At 41.6% G+C, this 20,694-nt stretch overlaps 1 long non-coding RNA gene across 1 annotated transcript; it reads left to right on the top strand.

Annotated features, from left to right (window-relative positions):
- The first annotated feature begins 6,255 nt into the window (after nt 1-6,255).
- On the top strand, nt 6,256-8,921 carry LOC143137572 (uncharacterized). Its single transcript, XR_012990023.1, has 3 exons — nt 6,256-6,910; nt 7,537-7,636; nt 8,573-8,921. It is a non-coding gene; the product is annotated as an uncharacterized LOC143137572 (long non-coding RNA).
- Nucleotides 8,922-20,694: the final 11,773 nt, after the last annotated feature.

A 20,694-nucleotide genomic window follows, 5' to 3' on the forward strand; every position in this document is an offset into this window, starting at 1 on the left:
CCCATCCCATATGAAGTTAACTCAGTCCTGGGCCTACTTGATGTCTTATGGTGAGATGCTCCATACCCCTCATTATCATACAGTATTGGTCTATAAATGTATGTTGTGAATAATACATTCATGTTTGGTCTTGAATACTTGTAATGTGGGCAACAATCTGATCATGGTTTCATTACAATTTAATGTGTGCATAGTTGTAGACTAAGAACTACACTGTAGCATAAAGTTATGATATCCACCTGGGCCACACCCATCCCCCTCAGATAACAAAGGCTCTGATGAGTCAGGGGTGACCTAGCCTGGGTTTTCCCATGTTGCCTTGCGTGCGATTTTATTCACGCTGCTAGGCAGCCTGGATTCCATGGACTTTGTTTTCACCTCAACGAAGGAACCAATCACAGAACGGAGGGGCGGGGCAGCAAGACGATGACGACACACCGAAGCGGTTATGAGCTACGTACAGACGCATTTGATAGACATTCGTAGCGGCACGTAAACCACGTTTCAAATACGAGAAAATGAACGTGTAGTTCCCAGACCCCATCTCAATGAGATGAGGTCTGACGTTAGCCAGGCTAGGGGTGACCCGAGTGAATGATTAAAGTAGAGGCTCTTGTCTTCCTCTCTCTTTTCACTCTTGGTCTTGACTCTTGACCTCTTCTCTGGGGCTTGCCAGGCTCTGCCTGCCCTACTCCCCCTCTCTCTCTCTCTCCTTCTCTCTCTCTTTCTCTCTATCTCTTTCTCTCTAGCATTTTCTCTCATACCTTCTCTATTTCTATATTTTAATATGTGGGTTCGTATTGTTATATCTGGTGTATCTGTTAATCCTTAACTTGTTAACTGCTAAAGTTTGTCTCTGTGTTTTTGGGTTACACTTCCTCTGTCACTGTTTTCTACTTTGTTATTTTACTTTGTTACAGTAGACTATGTGAGTTTACTTCTACATTCAACTGAAGTTATTGTAGCCAGGGACTACGCCCCCAATTGATTACATGGGCCGGCCCCATAATTTACATCACATGGTGTAAATCACTTCCTCATTTAGCCTAGGCCTTAACTCGCTATAAGTAGCAGCGTTTGGATGTTGGCGTGTTGCTCGGCTCTTTCGGAATATAATCCCCTCCTATGGAGTTATATTTGTTCCACTTTTATGAGCGAGCAGTAGCACAATTTGAGCGCAGAAAAATATTTTGAGCGAGCACACAAATTATATTTTGAGGGAAAATGAAACTCGAGCACAAAAAAACGTGTAGTTGAGCAAACAGGAATCCATGTTGTGCTCCTCAATTGTCTTTGCCTGTTTGCTAATATCAATATGTATGTGCAACATCAGCCCCTTTTCTTTCAGTTTCACTGTACGTGCTCACATAAACTGTTCCTCCGCTCGCTCAGGAGATCTCTGTTGCGCTCGCTCAACTTCGTCTGTGTGCTCGCTCAAAACTGTCGACAACGTTACGTTTGTTCCACAATTCATCAACCAATCAGAAAATTCAGGGGCTGAAGTCCAATTCTCATTGGCTGCTGAAGTCCACAACGCCTAGCGTCATTTACTAGTGTCAGTGGGAATCGGCTGGAATCGGGAAAGAAGGAACATTGGAGCACGAAATACATCTTTGGTAAGTATTGTAGCGTCGGCGCAAAAAGACTGTGTTAGCGTTCTCCACCGAAAGGCATGCTGGGACTCGAGGGTGAACAATCGGGGGGTTTATGTCGTTATTCTCCTAAGTTAGAAGTGTAAAGTTAGCGTCTTTATTGTGACAGGTTTCCCTTTTAGTTCTCCCTCGTGTGTGATCCTTTTTGTGTGGGGGGCTGCGTCCTCCCCTGTATGTGTGGTGTGTGTGCGTGCTTGACCTGCCCTGGTTGCATTGTGTTCTGTGTCTTAGAATTGGTCTTGGTCTGTGTCCCTGCCCTCGTTCTTGAGCCAATAAAGCTTGCCATTGAACAACGTTGGTGTCGTGTGCATTAAACGTTACATTGGTGTCAGAAGCGACTTTCGAACATGGCCTCCGCCCAGCGAGAGAAGCTGGGAGCGGAAGACCATACCACTGGGTGGAGGCCCACGCAAGAGGATCCAGGGAGAGCCCTTGTAAGGGCTACTAAAAAGCTCGGGGCCTTCTATCGCTACAGTCGACGGAGGAGAGGAGCTGTCGCCGGGACCTGCCTGCTGCCATGGGAGGAGATCTGGCCGGAAGAAGTGTTCGCGGAGAAGACGACGCTGGCCTGGGCGCTGACTCCGCTGCGAGCCGCGACGTGTGAGCAGAGAGGGAGTGCGGCGAGGAAGAGGTTCCTAGACGATGGACGGTTGGCGGAGGCGCTGAGGGCAGCTAACTCACGACGGTGGGGCAGCTTCGACGGAAGGGCCCTCTAGTGTGTGACTGTTTTCGTGTGTGCTTTAACTTTTGGGTGCGTGTGAGGGGCACCGTGCTGTGCTAGGCGCTAGTTCTAGTTGGCCTGTTGGCCGGCGCCTTTAAAAAAAAAAAAAAAAAAAGTTTGTTGTGTGGAGTTCGATAGCACGACCATCTCGGGGGTCGTGCCTTCGCCGAGGCCGCGAAGGAGTGGAACGGGCCGGGAACAGAGCAGTACGGCTCTGCGAGATGGCAACACGAGGAGGGACGCCGAAGACGGTAGCTGCAGCGGGAGAGCTCAGCGTGGTCCGGTTGCTGTGGAGTCGGTGCCTGTCTGTCCCGGTCGGCGACTCGACGGAGCAGAGTGGCGTTGGCGCAGCTTCATCTGGCCCCCCTCGAACCCCGGTGCTTGGTACAGTGTCAACGGTTGTAAGGCCACCTAGGGCCCCGTCTGGAGAGGAGGAGTGCCGTGGTGACACGCCGCGGAAAGTGCAGCCTGAGGACGGCTGCTGAGAGGGAGCTGGTGACGAGCGGGTCGGCCACGTGGCTGCTAGCACGCCCGAACTGGATTGCTAGCAGCGTGGCGCCCCGTTGAGTGAGCTCCTGCGGCGCGTGCACCCCACGTGAGTTGGCGGAACTGTCGCACTGGACTGAGTGGCGGGCGACGCGCGCCGACGCTAGCATGTGGCTACCTCGTGGTCGTTGCCGAGGACGGCAACGGCTTGTTGGGGGAGCTATGTAGCGTCGGCGCAAAAAGACTGTGTTAGCGTTCTCCACCGAAAGGCATGCTGGGACTCGAGGGTGAACAATCGGGGGGTTTATGTCGTTATTCTCCTAAGTTAGAAGTGTAAAGTTAGCGTCTTTATTGTGACAGGTTTCCCTTTTAGTTCTCCCTCGTGTGTGATCCTTTTTGTGTGGGGGGCTGCGTCCTCCCCTGTATGTGTGGTGTGTGTGCGTGCTTGACCTGCCCTGGTTGCATTGTGTTCTGTGTCTTAGAATTGGTCTTGGTCTGTGTCCCTGCCCTCGTTCTTGAGCCAATAAAGCTTGCCATTGAACAACGTTGGTGTCGTGTGCATTAAACGTTACAGTATTTATCATAAATATGGGTATTGTTGGATTTACAACACGTTTACAACGTCTACTTAACTTTCTGCTTTGAGAGACCAGCATGATTAACCTTAGCCTAACGTTAACGTTATGTATTCCTCTTTAGCAATCTTGGCCGCTAGCATCACATAATGTTAAACGTTAGGCTAAGGTTAATCATGCTGGTCTCTCAAAGCAGTGTTGTAAATCCAACAATACCCATATTTATGATAAATACTTACCAAAGATGTATTTCGTGCTCCAATGTTCCTTCTTTCCCGATTCCACAGTAGGGGTTAAGTCATTGAGAGACCTCAGACCCATTAGACTAGCCTCAGACGAGTCCAGGAAGTGACGTCAATTCCGGAAATAAGTACATAATTTACTTTACTCTTTATGGAGAATACAGCTGGAAAAAATGTGTTTTCTTTTACAGTTCATGGAAAAAATAGTCACATTAGGTAGAAGCTTTTTATTATTATTCGTAATTCACATTTATTTATTAACCCTTATAAGGTGTTCGGGTCTGTGGGACCCGTTTTCACTTTTTAGCTTAATAAAAATGATACAAATAATTATTTTTTTAAACTAAGATTCATTGGCCTTGGCTCATTTTCTATGAGGAACATAAATCAGAAAACATTTTCAATGAACCCCCCCTGCATACCCCCCCTTCACATTTATATTACACAAAGGATGTTCGGGTCCACTGGACCCGGAACTAGTTAAAGTGTGGAAATCAGGTCCTGTGTGTGTGTGTGTGTCAGAGGGTTTTGATGGTGATGCATAGCAAATAGTTTAAAAGAAATGAGGATAACATTTCTGAAAATTCAGAGTCCGACACTGAGTTTGAAGAGGAGGATAAGCATCAGCCAGCTCCAAAACGTAAAAGAGCCTCAGGACTAGCCCTTCAGCAGCCAGGACAAGCCTGCGAGCAGCCAGCCCCAGGACCATCCCATGAGCAGCCTGGACCAGCCGCAAGCAGCCAGGACCAGCCTGTGAGCAGCCGGGACCAGCCCGCAAGCAGCCAGCCCCAGGACCAGCCCGCAAGCAGCCAGCCCCAGGACCAGCCCGCAAGCAGCTAGCCCCAGGACCATCCCGTGAGCAGCCAGGACCAGCCCGCAAGCAGCCAGCCCCAGGACCATCCCGTGACCAGCTAGCCCCAGGACCATCCCGTGACCAGCCAGCAGGACCATCCCGTGACCAGCTAGCCCCAGGACCATCCCGTGACCCGCTAGCCCCAGGACCAGCCCGTGAGCAGCCAGGACCAGCCCGCAAGCAGCCAGCCCCAGGACCAATCCCGTGACCAGCTAGCCCCAAGACCATCCCGTGAGCAGCCGGGACCAGCCCGCAAGCAGCCAGCCCCAGGACCAACCCGTGAGCAGCTAGCTGTAGGACTACCCCATCAGCCTATATTGAAACGCAAGCGAACCTCAGGACCAGCCCGCCAGCAGCCAGCCCCAGGACCGGCCAATAAGCAGCAAGCCATAGGACCAGCCTGTCAGCCAGCTCCGAAACGCAAGCAGGTCTCAGGACCAGATCGTGAGCAGCAAGCCGCAGGACCAGCCGTTGAGCAGGACATTGGACTAGACTGTCAGCAGCTTGCAAATGACAACATATGGATGTCAAAAAATGGTAGAATTGAATGGTCTTCCTGCTCAAGAAATGAACCCCACTGCATGGCTGCCAATGTGATTCGGATGCTACCAGGACCTACATGCTTGGCAGTCACTCATGCACAAGACATCAATTCTTCTTTCTACCTTTTCATGCCATCCCCTATCAAAAAATACATGTGCAATACACACACAGTGAGACTCTGCCCCTCATGTGTGGTATAGTCTGGTATAAAATTGCCGTGTTCAATGGCTTCAATGTGTTGTTCAGACAGATGTTATTGAGTATTTTCCATTTCTAATGAAATTCAAATAAATAAAACTTGTTTCATTTGTACAATTGTTAATTATTTTCCAGTTATGCCTGTTTTATGATGCATTTCCTTATTTTGTTATATTTTAATACAAAAATAAACAAAAACGAGTGGCACTTCTATTCATAATTGTGATTTAACAAAGGTAAAGGCAACCCATTTAACATATGTGTTGTTTATATTACTTGCAATTGGGATGAAGTAACCATCTAGTGAGTATTTTTAAAAAAAAAAGTTTGATTATGTTGAATTAAAAGGCCTAAAATGCAATGGGTCCACTAGACCCAGCAGCACCTCCTGTGTAACAAAAAAACGAACACCCTATGAGGGTTAAATAATCGATTGTGACTGACTGTCCACGAGATCTGCCAGTCAGCTGGAAGGAGCTCGTGATTCACGCATAGGGACTCACGGCAGATACTGCACGAAATTTTGGTTTATGGCTATCGTTTAGGTGTCCTTCCTATTCATTAACATGAACATGATGACTGACTAAATAAATGACTATGATGTTTAATAAACCATTGTAGGCATACAAGTTATCATTATATCACATCAATTAAGTGTTTTCTGTAGGCTAGGCTACTGTGTGACATGCTTTAGGCTACAGCATATAAATCAACAATAGGCTATCAACACGTTTGCAGTATCACTGTTGCAGAAATCACATACAAGAAGGCATCCTCTTGATTGTTTGTACATTTTTGCACATTCCAACATAAGGAAGCAGCATGAGGAAACTTGTCGTTTTTCTGCCTTATTGTCTAACTACTTTTACGAGTCTGCAGTATCACTGAGTACAGCTGTTACAAGAGGGTCTGGCGTCCCTTTGTTATGATGCACTTCCTGCGACGCGGTCATTCGTCTCTAAATGACTTAACTCCCTCTCCGATTCCAGCCGATTCCCACTGACACTAGTAAATGACGCTAGGCGTTGTGGACTTCAGCAGCCAATGAGAATTGGACTTCAGCCCCTGAATTTTCTGATTGGTTGATGAATTGTGGAACAAACGTAACGTTGTCGACAGTTTTGAGCGAGCACACAGACGAAGTTGAGCGAGCGCAACAGAGATCTCCTGAGCGAGCGGAGGAACAGTTTATGTGAGCATGTACAGTGAAACTGAAAGAAAAGGGGCTGATGTTGCACATACATATTAGCAATGTTTCCTCCATGTTACTGACTGTCTGCACATTCAAGTCAGTAGCCTAAATTCATTTGACACGGTCACACACAGTTCATGCTCAGTCAGAATGTGTATTATTCGCATGTCAGCTGTGTAGGTGAAAACAACCATTTAATGTGCAAACTGTTCTCGGCCATTTAAGGATGCATTTAAAGTGGCATTTAAAGCGACATCATGAGATGGTGGATTGTCCTAATAGAGATTGTCAGTATTGTTCAAATGTGTATTCGTCCTTCAATTCACAGATTCAGAAGTTGATGCAAACAACATTGGCATTGAGAAGGAAGGAGATCATATCAGACGTCCTTCCCCGCAGACATAGCCTATTGGTTCGGTGGTGGCCTGAAATCATGTTGGAATCCCAGGTAAGCATTTATTTTGTACAAATACTTGGAATAGATTCATTTCATGTGTGGTTCTGACCAAATGTGTTTTAAATCTTTACACTTACCCCCCTATTTTGAGTTTTTGCTCGAAATTGCACACCGCCTACTAACAATGGCCCTGTTTCCACATACTTTGACTTATAGCCGTGGCCCACTGGTTAGCACTCTGGACTTGTAACCGGAGGGTTGCCGGTTCAAGCCCCGACCAGTGGGCCGCGGCTGAAGTGCCCTTGAGCAAGGCACCTAACCCCTCACTGCTCCCCGAGCGCCGCCGTTGTAGCAGGCAGCTCACTGCGCCGGGATTAGTGTGTGCTTCACTTCACTGTGTGTTCACTGTGTGCTGTTTGTGTTTCACTAATTCACCGATTGGGTTAAATGCAGAGACCAAATTTCCCTCACAGGATCAAAAAAGTATATATACTTATACTTATATTCAAGTGCTTGACCTCCTTTGAAAGCAGAGGTCTTGTAGATTACAGCTCCTCCATGGACTTAAGATAAAAAGAATGCTTTGGTTTCAGAAGCTGTACTATCAAAGAAAGGTAATCCTATTGAATTGCATTTTGTAGTTATTAACTGGCTTGACTCCATGTTTTCTCATGCAGGGATCCTCAGATGTAAATATCCGACGTGCTGTGGCGCTCCGTGGCCTTCCTTTCTACCTCCATGAGGATGATGCCACTTTTCTAAAGACATGGGATGTAAGTAAGTATGTTTTCTATTGACATGACAGTTAAAGCGTAACTGTGGCATTAAGCGACCCATGGCCTGTTGTTTCGAGGTCAACGCATGCTATTAGAATGAAAAACAATGAGAAAATTGAGTACAACATAAAGCAAATACTGGTCCAGCAGCTTAAATGGGTGGTTCAGGATTTTGGACATAGGACCTAATTTCCAAGTTAGCAAGTGTGATATTTATCAGTGGAGACCGTTTTTAACACGTTTCATCCAGTCCTCATCTATTCAGGCGTTATATTTATTTGCCTCGGTGTACTATGGAATGGGTAAGACTGTTTTTAGTGGCAGGCTTACACATACTGTTGACTCGCGCCAGCCTAGCACCTGCAAACTCTGCAACTAGAAGGACTGGATGAAACGTGTTGAAAACAGTCTCCAACTTGTGTTTTTATCTTGGATTTTGGCACAAGGGATTATAACACCTAATCCTGTGTATTAATGTAATATCACACTTGGTAACTTGGAAATGAGGTCCTATGTCCAAAATCCTGAACCACCCCTTTAAACTAACCTAACAAGGCATTTGAACTGAACTGAAACTAAAGCCAAATTCCCTGGTAGGTTATCAATAGCTGCTGGGCCACTACTCAGTCTATGTTGCACCAATTTTTTTAATTCTTTTAATTTTATTCTTACGAACAGCCGTGACCTCGAACAACAGGGCTATGTGTCGAATAACGCTGGAGTTACATTTCAAGCTTTTGTTTTTCTGTTTGTTTTTTCACCAAGAAACTCCAGGGAAGTTACTTACTATTATTTCAAGTAATTATTTCAATAATGCAACTGCCCTGGAAAAGTTTGAAGATAAAATGTTAAACTTAATATGACATGGTATCACTTGACATGTAATGCCTATTAGATATTCAATTAACACACAATTGTTCTTTGTTCATTTCTTCAGGTCTCTCAATCGGAGTTCCCAGATATTGAGGACCTTACTGTTGAACTCATTCTGATCAGCACGAACAGTGCAAATACATCCCTCTGCCCAAAGAAGACTCCTGTTGCTTTGGATTGAAATGATTGTTGAATTTCCTAGCATTGGTCAGGCATTTGTCATAAAGTATCTATCTATCTATCTAGATAGATAGTATCTATCTATTTATCTATCAATCTATCTATCTAGTCTTTATGCCCTTGATCTAAACTGTGTTTATTTGAATTTAGCCTCCACTACAGCCCTGTTCTGAACTCCAACCTGTATTTGTTTCCATGGTTTACATGAAAATAAAAGATTAAGAAGAATTTCACTGGCCTTTGTCAACCTTTTTAATAATTTTCTTTCAAGTCCTTAGTTGAAACTAATCAAAATGGACAAGTTTGTTCAACTTTCTGGAAATTAAAACTTTTAAGTTTTAAATTTAATTTAAAGAATTGGTTGAAGCAAAATGAAATATTTCAGGCTGACATCAATATCTATCAACTATCTAAGCTTAATTTTATTAATTACCGTGAACTCATGTAGTTGATGTTTCTTTAACTTAAAAAAACCTTGTTGAACACACTCAAAATTTGCTAGTGAAGACTAATTAAAAAAGGTAAGTTTCTTTGACTTAGCAGTTACTATTACTTAAAAAATTTTGTGTAATCGGTTTCACCAATTTTTTTGAGTTCAATTAACTTGTCGGGTTTTACAGTGAGTGACAGAATAACGTATTAAGCATAATATTAAACATTATAAATGTATTAAGCATAATATTAAACATTATAAATGTATTAAGCATAATATTAAACTCACCGTTCTGTATCCGTCATCTTCTTCTGTCCCCACAATAACTTTTCATTTGAGACTTTTTCGTCTGACTGTTTTTTCTGAAAGCGTTTAGACATTTTACTTCATCAAATGCTTAAAAACCCAACTAACATCTATTTTTACTTGCTAAGTTGTTAAGAAGACATTGTTTTTTTTTTTCCAGTAAACTGTTAGCTGCCATTACTCCATTGCGATTGAATGGGATTTAGCTAAATAGCGGTGATTTCGCTAACAAAGTTACTAGTTGTCTGCTGCCCTCATTAGTTGCACTGTGTTGCCCAAAAATTGCCCGGTGTATCATCAGCTATACAGTTAACAATCACAGCTTGAGTATGGATGCAATATCTCATATCCTACCTAGTGAGAGGTCGTCTGACCCTTGTGAGTGGCAGATTCTGAGGCAGATGGACGTCACTTTTGGTTTTGACGCTAACTAAATGGTGCATATTCCCACGGTGATCACATGATTGCATGAAGACTCATATGTAGCCTATATGATATTTTATAAACTAATACAAATCATCTTTTCTATGTTCTGTTTATGTTTATGTAGCCTATAGGACATTTTTTATTTTTCTGAAGAGGGAAAAAAATGCTTCAGATGAAATAATTTGGCGGACCCCCTGCAGTACCTCCGCGGACCCCCGGTTGAATATTACTGTACTATACAGTATTAATTAAATACACTTTATATGAATTTCAAAATATATGAAATATGACATAAGCCATCATTTTCCGTGTGTGTGTGTGGTGCAATTCTTGACTTGATATCGGTATCGAAACAATTCAATTTGGTATCGTTTTAACACTAATTTAAACCAGTGCAACCAACTCAACAGCACCAACGTTTCCATAAAAACACCTTTGTTACATCACTCGTAACCAGATATAAACTAGCTAGCTGGTTAAGTTAACCAACTTTATACCAGTTGATACCAGTTACTCCTCTGTCATAATATACCAATGTATGATAACAAACAACTCTCATTTATACTCTGTGTTGTTCGGCTTTGCCCCCAGTGTTTCCTCTATGTTGATTTGGTAGTGGCGGCCCCCCACGGTTTAATTTTCTTCCCCCACGGTATCAGAAATGGGGCAGACATACAATAGTCGCAGTTGCCTTTCAAAATTCATTGTGCAGACCTGTTGTAGATTCTCCAAATATACAGCTCAATCACAACTGAAAATAATGCCTCATTGTGTGTGAATAGAGGTGAATACATATAATTGTTTGTGTTGCAGCAAAGTGTCAGTTGTCAGTTCCGTGAGACGGGGGGACGGTGGGGGGTGGGGGGGTGGTGGTTCGGACAGGCCTGCCCCCACTGCTTAAAAAAATCCTAGAGGAAACACTGTGCCCCTGATGTCTGGTAAATGTAATCAAGTCAAGTCAAGTCAGTTTTATTTGTATAGCGCATTTAATATGCACAGAGTGTAACGCAAAGCGCTCCACATACAAGGCAAAAACCGAGTGGCATAGTCGGCAGCGTACCCGTGATACCAAGACATACAAGACCGACAACAAACAAATTAAGAAATAACATTTTTTTAAAAAATCCAATTTCCAAACCGGCTGAAAATGTCCAGGGGCAATTTTTGATGGACTATTAAAGGCACACTATGCAAGATTCTAATCTTTACGAAGGCAATTAGATTCTAAATAAACTTGTAATACGCGAATCGTTCACCTAACATAGCATAGCGAAGCAAGTCCCTACTGAGAAAACCAGCCATGCAACTTTCAAATCTTGTGAGAATCGTGAAACATTACCTTGTCAGTAGATATAGCTATTCCGAGATAGTTTTTGCTTATTGTTAATCCTTCACCTCCACAACAAAAGCATTTGCATTGTGTACAGGGGGGATAAGTCGCAAGATGTTTGCTATTTACAATAGCAGAGTAACATACATTGCGACTCTAGAGGGAGATCTACACTCTCCAAAAATACCTAAACCTGCATAGTATACCTTTAACCCCTTAAGATGTATACCAGTGGTACATTATTGTACCATGATTAAGATGGGTTGTGATGTATTGCATGGCTGCACTGGACAATAAAAAAAACCTGTATAAATAAAAATTATTATTATTATCATTATTTATTATCATTTTTATTATTATTATTATATTATCATATTTTATTATTATTATTATATTTGTGGCAGTTGTCACTCATTCTCACTTTAATTGTCAGACTTAGAACTTGGGTAGCCTGACCCAAAGATTATTTGATGACTTCAAATATTTCCCATTTACGGTTGTAGCCTGTTCAATGATTCATAAGTGATAAGGGATGGTACAGGGTGTCAGTCAGAGACAATAATCCGGGTTCATCAATGATGCAATGTCCACTCACTGTGGATCAGTATGAGTTGGATCACTACTAAGGTCTGGAGGCATAAGCATGGAGCTGTTACTCTCCAAAGAGACACAGCCAATCAGTTCAATTGCATCACATGTTGCTAGGTAAATCATCAGCTACAAGGTTCTTAACAATTCTCTTCCCACAAAGTTATTTTGTCACAGGCTACATGTCATTTGTCACGTAGGCTACATCTTTCAGGTTCACAGGAAAGCCACAGACATTTGCTTTAGCACGTTGCATTTCTCTGAGTCGAAAAAACGATTAAAGGATGTTGGAAATGCTCTCACATACTAGCCTACCAAATGCCCCAAAACATCATCAACTATACCATAAAAATTATATAATATAGTTGAAATTCTTACAACACAAATAAATTATCATGACATAGGCCTACAGCACCCTCCACATCTACTGGTACTCCTGGTAAAGGTTCATTCGTCACGTAGGCCACATGTCATTTGTCACGTAGGCTACAACTTTCAGGTCCACAGGAAAACCACAGCCATCTGCACAAGCACATGTTTTTTCTCTTCAGTAAAAAAAGTAAAAATAACTCCAGCCTACCATATGCCTAAAAATATTGACTATATCATCAATATCACAGTTATACAAAACATATGTACCATTATTCAACACACACATACACACACACACACACAGAGAGAGAGAGAGAGAGAGAGAGAGAGAGAGAGAGAGATCCCAATTACAAATCTGTCTGATGAGAAGTCTTTGATAATTGTTGGAGGGAGCATTGAACTGAAAAGCAGATGCTACATTACCAGCCCTAAGTAGCCTATTACGGATGGTGCGTGTGTTTTGTCATTCTACCTTATTAAGAAAATTTGAAGCGATTTTTTGTTGTTGGTGAGCGGACACACAAGCATGTGAGATGTGCAATGTTGACGTTGTCATTCACACATGTGTTTTACAAACCAGGTGTCTTATGTCTTCTTAGGTCTAGACGGATCTAGGGCCTCAGCTACACAAAAGTGAACCATTACACCTCCGGAAATATGTCAAGTTGCTACTTAAAATGCAGCCAGACATATATAGCGTGGGAATGACGCTGCATTGTTAGACACTGAGGGCTTCTCTGTCTACTGATGTTTTGCTCAAAGATCTAGGCGGTCCACAACAAATAGCCTTCATGCCATTTCAGCTCAAAACACTTTTCATTTGTTAGCCTACTTAATAAACATATCTTTATTAGTGGCAACATTACAGTATTTAGGCTATGTTAATCTCAAGCCACTCTAAGAAATGGCTGTAGGCCTACTACAGTACAGCACAGCAAAATCTATTCAAATTGCAGTCCGAGGGATATATTTGTCCAGAAAACGTTGTTAAACTTAGCCTATAGGCTAGGATACATAATCACATATTTGGAGTTGATTTGAAGTGGGCTCATATGCTTCCATAACATATTGATGTAAAAAAGAGAAAATGTGGTAAGGCCAGCCTATGGCATTTCTGATATCTCGCAGATTGGTTATAGTCCTGTTACCTGTTGGTTGTTATGCATAATAGTTTTAAGCAACAATAGCAGTAACTTGTCACTAATAAGTGACACAAATAGGCTAATCAATGTTCATTTTATGAAGTTTCAACATTGTACCGTTTTCCTACATGTATTCATGTCCCAACCAGAGGCGGACAGAGTACACAGCTTCATTACTTGAGTAAAAGTACAGATACCCTTTGCTAAATTTGACTCAAGTACAAGTAAAAGTACAACAGTCAGATGTCTACTTAAGTAAAAGTACTGAAGTACTTGTTTTTAAAAGTACTTGAGTATCAAGAGTACAAGAGTAGCCTACATTTTCTAAATATTGCATTACTACTGCCACAGTGCTTACATTTATGTACCATTAACTTGTTCAGAAAATTGAAATAGTCTGGCGAGGTTGGGCCACAGGTTGGCACATTCCCGGGATGGACCTGCTGCGTCTTCATCCATTGCTTCGTCCATGGTTTCGTCTCTTATCTAAATCTGACCATGGAGTGGACTTTGGCGGAAAGCTGAAGGTGATTGCTGATAGGCTGTCCCAATCAGTGGCGCCTGCACAATCCAATCACGTTTGAGAGGGAAACAACAAATTGAGGGTTTTCCGAGATTTTTCTTTTTTCCTTTTTTTTTAGAAGTAGTAATGGGTAGGCTACTCACGGTTATGGATAGAAATGTAGTGGAGTTAAGAGTACAATATTTGCCTCTCAAATGTACTTGAGTAAAGTCATGAGTACTCCCCAAAAATGATACTCGAGTAAAGTACAGATCCCTCAAAACTGTACTCATGTACTGTACTCAAGTAAATGTACTCCGTTACTGTCCGGCTCTGGTCCCAACATCATGTTCCAACAGAATACATGTGGCACCAATTCTGGGCACGTTGGATACATGTAAATTCATATAGGCTAGGTTGGCTATGTGTAGGCTGCATATAAAAAGGCAATTATTCTGATACATGTAAGTACGGGTGGTATGACGTTTGTTTGGTCGATCGTTTGGTTGATCAGATGGACGGTCGGAAGGTTTTTGGCACGAATCCCGCGCCATAGGACATACTCCTCTCAGATGTCGACCGAGACAAATGCAAAAGCTTCCAACAAAAAATCGTGAAAACAAAGCAGCCTGCTTAACACAGAGTACTAACTTGATAACACCGTTCCGTTTAATTTCCACCATTCACTTCTTTCATTCCCGTTAGGCTACTGATCAACTAAGAAAAATGCAAATTAGCCTATGGGTGAGGCAGTAGCATAGGCTATCCCTCAATCCCTCCTAATTATCAGTCAATTTAACGAAGCAGGACAAACAAACAGGGGTGCGTTTCCCGTACAACTACGGAGGTTAGCTTTTTACTAACGTGGTACGATGCATCGTTCAACTAACTAACATGTAAGTTACGACTGTTCCCCAAAGCCGCCGTACTTACATAGTACTTTGTTAGTTTGAACCATGTTGGTTTCAACCAACATAGTTCAGACTACAATAGTTGCAGATGTGTTCGGAGAATGTCGGGCACTGTCGGTTAGAGCCGAACGCATGAAGTCACGCAAAATGAATGAAATTTGACATTGCATGACGTTTCCTGGGCCCAGCAGTTATAATATCATTAATAATAATAATAATAATAATAATAATAATAATAATACTTATTACAACAATAGGCAGTGATTTCAATAGGCCCTAGGCTATGTATGCTTTAAAAAACATATATATATATATTAGGCTATTAAAAATAATAGGCATAATAATGATAATTTTAATAATAACGTCACAGTCTATTGAACGTAGCCTACTAATGAGCCTAATCAGTGAAGCATAAATCGCCAACCGAGCACATGTGAACAAATAAGTTACACATTTAATGAAACACACCGAATAGCCTATAGGCTAAATACTGGCCAATATTTTCATTTGTTGTAGCGTGACAAGGTGGCGTGAAAGGATAGACCTCTGCATTTCGGATCTTGTAGTCGTAGGTTCGAGCCTAGATAATGATAAATTAATAATGATGTTGGAATCTTGGATAGGCTCAATCACTAAATATTCCTATGATCGTTTAGAACCTGTAGTCCTAGTTTTAACTACTGATTGGAGACCATATGCTTACTAGCCTAGGCTTAGGATACATGTAGCCTATATTATGTTCTATGCAAATTGGCATGGTTAGATTAGATTCAACTTTATTGTCATTGTGCAGAGCACAAATACAAATACAACCAAATACAGTTTGCATCTAACCAGAAGTGCCAAAAAGGCAGAAAAGTGCAATGTGATATATAAAGTATAGACAGGTGGTGCATAGACAGGACAATAAATATAGTGCAGTGTAGACAGTAGTATACAGTTGGTTTGCAGAAGGTGGTTTAGAGTAATATAAATGAAATATAAATATGTGCAGTATCTTATCAGTTACCTTACAGTAAGAGCAGAATAAATATGGATATGTAATATGAACAATGTTGAACATGTTGTTATGTAAGTGCTTTGGGTTTCACTCTGTTCTAAAAGCGCTATATAAATGAATACTTTACTTTATGATTGCCCTTCATTTCACTGGAAGTTTTTCATGCCTGTATGCAGCATTTTTCCAATGTTCCCCTTGTTATGTGTTTTCACTGTGACACTGAAAATTGAATACTGTTACCACACACAAGTATTTCATGATATTTTAAATGCACAGATACAGTTTTTTTACCATTACTTTTCATCCATTGTAGTTATGAAGTTGTGTGTTGAATCACAACCACAAAATGACAGTTCACATAGCACAAATGTTTCAATGCTCAAATGGTTGAAGGATCTGCGCCAGCTGTACCCACACACACACACACACACACACATACACACACACACACACACACATACATATACACACTCACACTCACACACACACACACACACAGTGTTACTGTAGGTGCTGCTGAGACAGTAGCAAAGTATATACTGTTCAAATGCATGTCTATATTCCCTGAGTGCACTGACATTTCAAGACCTACTTTATTCCATCAACCCCCTATGATAATACAAGCATGTCAACTGCTCCATCTAGGAGCCCAACAGCGAGGCAGAGGCACGGTACAACAACGCCCATAGCCGGACCCGCGTTGTTGTGGAGAGGGCCCTGGGCATGTGGAAAGGTGTGTGAGCAAATCCGCTGGTGGCCTGAAGCTCCATCCTGCAAAGGCGTGCAGTGTAGTTTTGGTGGCGGCGCTTCTGCAACATGGCCCTTCAGGATCACATCCCACTGCCGGCTGATGAGGAGCTGTTAGTGGAGGAGGTGGAAGAGGTCATTCCAGTGGCTGCTGCACACCTTCCTGCTGGCCTGGAAGCACACTGGGAATTAGTTGCACATATGTTTGGCCCCTAAACACCCAAACCCCACAATTCCCTGCCACATTACCTGTTTTTTCCCCTTTTGTTTATGTTTTTTACATTTCTTTTAGTTTGGTGGGGGTGAGGGGGTAAATGTACTTAACTTTCCCACCATCACTTTCTCCCCATGATCCCTCCCACACACACATACAAACACACACACACACACATGTTCCCTATGAGCCATGACATCAAAATACATACACAGATTGAAAGGTCACAAAGCAAAGGCAACTTACCATTTTTCCGCCTCCCATGACAGGCCTACCCATACCTGGGCCATGAAGGACAAGTTAAATCAGTGAAAATCATGTCACATTTTGACACTGACCACAGCACTCTGCATGCTCACTTAAGTCCCAGAGGTCTTAAAGTTCTCCAAGCGAGAGGCTACTCAACAGCAGCATTTTCCAATGTCATTGTACCAACATAATTCAGCTATGTGTTCAAATATCAAGATCATATAATAACTGAGAGTAGTCTAACTTATACACCCGCTAAACATAGCTTGTGATCAGACAAGATACAACACAAACCCCACTCCACAGGCATAGGCTACTCACCTCACACCCATCGACTCAGTCTTGAACCCCTGACCTCTCTCATGTAAAGCACACACGCTACAGTCTCTGCCACAGCACAGTCACTTCACCACATCATAATGGGCTGTAGAGTCCATATACCGTTAGCTATGTGTATGATTAGCAGATGCTTCATCCAAACACACTTAACATACGACTACAATGTAACGTTATCCTTTTATAACAATTACAATGCTAGCCTCACATAACAATACCGTTGGCATTCAAAAGCTTTATCACCAGATAACTTAAAGGGTGTTCGAAAGAATCTGTGCTGACACATTAGCATTAGGCTACATGTAAATTCACGAATAATAACAACACAGATGATTGCGGTCATCATAGCACTTCACCACAGGCCGGTCTGTTGTAGGCTAACTCCACAACACTTCACTTTCCACTGTACCACATAACGTTGTCCAGTAATGTGCAATTGTAGCTTCCAGCAATGCTATGGTATGGTATCCCACAGCAATGTTATGGGATCGTTTAATGGCTACCTCTCATCCATCTGTCCTCTGCGTGTTCCGTCATCAGGGTTGGTTACGTCGTCTACTATGGTTCTTACTACTTACTACAGGTCGAGAGGTGTAGTTGTAACTACACAACTTTACGATAGTGGTTGCGAACGTTAGTTGCTACTATGGTTTTGGGAAACACTGACGCAGTGTCACGATGCATCGTACTATGTAAGTTCCACCACTATAGTTCACACTATCGTTTTGGGGAACAGTTGTGTCGTACTTACATAGTTGCAACCATGTTAGTTGCTACCGTAGTTAGCAACGATGCTTTTGGGAAACGCACTCCAGTATTGTAGGTCTACTCACCACTAGATGGGTTCCTATAGTGCAATATCAAGTTTCCAAGACGACTACATCCAACAAACCATGTCCGCTACACGTCTGAACGCAGTCTAAGATGGCGATTTACTTCACAACCTTCCACTTTCGATTTCAGAGTGAGCGTCAGTTAGGCGTCTGTGAGACGGGATTCTTTGTACAGTCCTATCTTTATTTCAGCATGTTTTTCTTTGGTATTTCAGCGTGTTTTTCTTTGGTAGAATAAGTGCAACATCGCATGAAAAATGTTATTGTACAGTAGGCCTACTTCAGTAAGTTGGGTATTGTTTCTTTGGTAGAATAGGCTAAGTAGGCTATAAAATTGCATGACCGGACCAAAACGTAAAAGCCAAACGTCCAAGCTTGTATCCAAAGCCACAGGGACTCATTGAGGTGTTCGTTTAATCACCACTGAGAGAGAAAAAAGAGCTGAGGTGACAGGGAGAGCATCCTGATAGATCTCTCTTTGTGCTATTTTTGCAGTTTAAATAAGTGAATCTATGGGTCATTCCACGAAAACGTGCCATTTTGCATTCAAAATATCTAATTTTCAAAGTACTGTTTTTAAAATCTTGAAGCACCTATTTGGATGAAGTAGATTCTTACCTCTCAGAAAAACATGCGGTGCCATCTCAGGCTATCTTATTTATTTATTTATTTACTTTAACAAATAGTCAATGGAGGTATGTGTGCTATGTCAACCCTGTTACCAAAAAAAAAAACATATATTATTATAAAATAATGAGTGCTCTTGTAACTATTCATGAATATTATACAAATAATTATGTGTTACATAAATAATTCTGGAGTTGAACACATGAATTATTAGATTTTAGGATTGACAGTAACAGGGTTGACAGTAACAGGGTTGATGAAATATTGTTATCGGCAGCCATTACTAGCCATGTGGTGGACACCAGGACACCACATGGTGTGCATTCAAGAGAGGTTAAAATGCTGTTAAATATTTACATTTAAATTTTCAATCAAATTATTTTTTAATGCATGATTTTGTGGTAACAGGGTTGACAAAACTAGCTTGTCCCCTTCTGTCAGACGGAGCAAAACCGTAATAAAAGTCATTAAAAGAGAACCACACTTTTCTGGTCTTTTCACCATTAACTTCCTGGAAGGCAGGGGATATCACTTCCTGAAAATGATGTAACTTTTGGCACAATTCATTTTCTCCAAAGGGGTTTTTATCCAAAAGTAACAGGGTTGACGACAACATGGGGACAAATGTAAAATGTTGATTTTTTCATAATTTTAAAAACATTCCAAATAAAATTGTTTAATGATCCATGAACAAACACTTGAGGCTTTTTGTACATGTATTTATTTTTATGATAATTTGACTTTTTTAATCCTAAATAGCCAGTGATACTAGACAAGTCATACCGAGGGACAAGCCATTTTTACAGCTTTTGCAATATTCCAAATACGAAAAGTGCTTAAAATCCTTTAAAAAAAAAGATGTATTCTTAAAAAGTAAATAATTTATTTTTACCATTATTATATTTCCTAAAATATAAAATAATTATGAAAAAAATATTGTTAATTCAGCTTTGCAAGACACTTTTGTTTGAGGGACATAAAATGGCACGTTTTCGTGGAATGACCCCTATACAGAGATTCTTTCGTAGATAAATTACGACTGAAAAAGGTGGTTGAGAGCAATGGATGGAGCCCCCAGGCCCGTGTTCCCTTATTATGTCAAAATAACTACTTGTTATAATAATTAAAAAGAAAAATGCATACAAATATTATATTTATAGGAAGCTGAGTTTATGATGGTCCGCTGGTGGGTTGCCGACATATGCCCCAATTGGTCTAAAATCTTTTTCATTTATTCAGTTATAGGCCTACTTCATTTATCATTTTATTAATTGGTTATAAGTGGTTATGATTAATTAGGTCAGATGTGGTCGGCCACAGAGTGTGAGGAAAAAGGCCTTTTCTCTCTGCAGTGTCAGGCCTATCAGCCAGTCCTCTGTGGCCTTAGGCACTTTTCCTCTCTTTCTTGTATCTTTCCTTTCCTCTCTTATTTTCTATCTTTGCCGTAGTTCCAACAATGTTGTTGACGATGCATCTCAAAGCTGAACCTGTCATCTTGTTCACTGACTAGTCATGTCTAGCTTCCTATTTATCTGGGCAGGTACACAGACTCAACTCTTCATCCCAAAATTCTGAAGTTCAAGCATCTGCCTCTTTTTCAGTACCAATAATTGATAGACATACAAAGAAAAAAACACATTAGATTCTTTACATTCATACAGAGAGACAGACAGACAGGCACCAACCCCAACACACACTCAAACAAATGGGAATCCAAGGCTGTGTGCAGTACATTGAATTACAGGAACCAGCTCATTTACAGGAAACAAAAATGTGGCAGCAGCAGACGAGACTTTCCACTTTTCTGCTGTTTTGCACTTTTGGTTAGATGCTAACTGCATTTTGTTGTCTACTTGTACTTGTACTTTGCACAATGACAATAAGGTTGAATCTAATCAAATCAATTCTAATCTAAAAGACACATACATCACACACACACACATACACACACACACACACACACACACACACACACACACACACACACAAG

Source organism: Alosa pseudoharengus, unplaced genomic scaffold (assembly GCF_046254945.1).
Source record: "Alosa pseudoharengus isolate Yale_2024_CS ecotype anadromous, Long Island Sound unplaced genomic scaffold, YU_APseudo_1.1 YU_APseudo_1.1_scf_1, whole genome shotgun sequence".
In the NCBI taxonomy this organism is placed as follows: Eukaryota; Metazoa; Chordata; class Actinopteri; order Clupeiformes; family Clupeidae; genus Alosa; species Alosa pseudoharengus.